We start from the raw sequence: 1,704 nt of genomic DNA, 5'->3' as shown, positions 1-1,704 counted from the left end.
CTGCCCAGAAACAAGTATCGGTTTCTGCAGTCTTGAGCCCTCGTCCACATGAACCAACATTTCTGTAATTGAATGCCAACGGAGCTGCTGGGTCTGAAGGACACTCTAGATCATTATACTAATAACTATGGTATAACTGCAATGGCCAGGGCCAGCCCAAGACATTTTGCTGCCTGAGGTGGAGCAGCAAATGATGCTCCTCCTCACTCCCCCCCCTCAAGTCAACATGCATAGTACTGAAGACTGACAATGTTATTTTGTCACCTGAGCCAGAAAATCCCCCAAGTACCTCTTTCCCTGCCTGGCAGTAAAAATGCAATAATATTAAAGAACACACAATTTGCTACTATGCTTTCATGACTCCTAAGATCAAACCAGTCCATACTCCAGGAAATAAAGCCAGACTGCTCACTTGAGGGAAGGATATTAAAGGCAAAACTGAAGTACTTTGGCCACATATTGAGAAGACAGGATACTCTGGAGGAGATGCTGATGCTAGGGAAAGTGGAAGGCAAAAGGAAGAGGGGCCGACCAAGGTCAAGGTGGATGGATGATATTCTGGAGGTGACGGGCTCGACCTTGGGGGAGCTGGGGGTGGTGACGGCCGACCGAAAGCTCTGGCGTGGGCTGGTCCATGAAGTCACGAAGAGTCGGAAGCGACTGAATGACTAAACAACAAAAATCAGCTGCCTGAGGTGACCACCTCACTCTGCCTGCTGGTAGGGTTGGTCCTTAAGGCTCGCTGCATTTCCAGAATGAGGGGTAGGGTGGCCATGTGTCCTCTGTTACAGAGTACAGTCCTCTGTATTGAAGGTGTCCTCTATTTGAAGAGCTGTCCAGTCTAAGTCTGGTATAAAGATAAAGAACCATCAGAAGGAAGAGCTGGGCCTTGAAGTTGCCATTAACAACACCTGGGCAGCAGACTGACCAAGGTAAGATGTACAGTAGTTCTATTTAAATTATAAGAATTATTATCTATAATTAGATTTGTATCTATACATATAAATTAACATACACACAGCATATGCACAATGCAAATTCATCCCTCTTTGGTCTTCTTTTATGGTGATGCTTTTCCTCCTTTTTGCAATTCTTAAGAGGCCACCATAGCAGAAACACCACCGCACTCCCTGGGCCAACTCACAAGTCCCAGCTTTATCAATGCCTCCAAGCTTGCAAGCAGGAAATATTAGGGGAAATGTGAGACCTGAGAGGGTGAGAGTTGTCAGGAAGCCAAGAAATGCAGCCCTGCCCAGTATTGCAATCTCTTCCAATCTGCCAGGGGTAAAAACCACAGAGAGTTCAGGGAAGAGGGTGGGGCTCACATGCACAAGGACGCTGCTCATGGGGGCCTGGTGGGGCCCTGTTCACAGTAAATAGGTCATCATCCCATCTAGTTTGCCTGGAGCAGAATTTGAAGCTGGTGTTATGGCATTCCTTTCTTGGGCAAATTGCTGGTTAATAACTTAGAACAACTTCCTGGTGGAGTCTAATGAATAGAAGTCAACTGGGACTCCCCCTATGTTTCTGAAGGAAATACACATCAGAACTTGGAGAAGGTGACACCACCTCCAGTCCTCGCAGCTGAGGGCAGAATACAAGAGTTTTGCAGACAGAGGGTGCTTCTGGTTGAAGATCTTCTTGTGCAATTGCTCTGCTTCATATAGGGTAGCCAGTTACACATTTCCAAAAACAGGGCAAAAG

The sequence above is a fragment of the Heloderma suspectum genome, chromosome 2 (genome assembly GCF_057233095.1).
Source record: "Heloderma suspectum isolate Gila_16-S chromosome 2, 16-S_ref, whole genome shotgun sequence".
NCBI lineage: Eukaryota > Metazoa > Chordata > Lepidosauria > Squamata > Helodermatidae > Heloderma > Heloderma suspectum.
Note: the sequence above shows the minus strand (reverse complement) of the source record.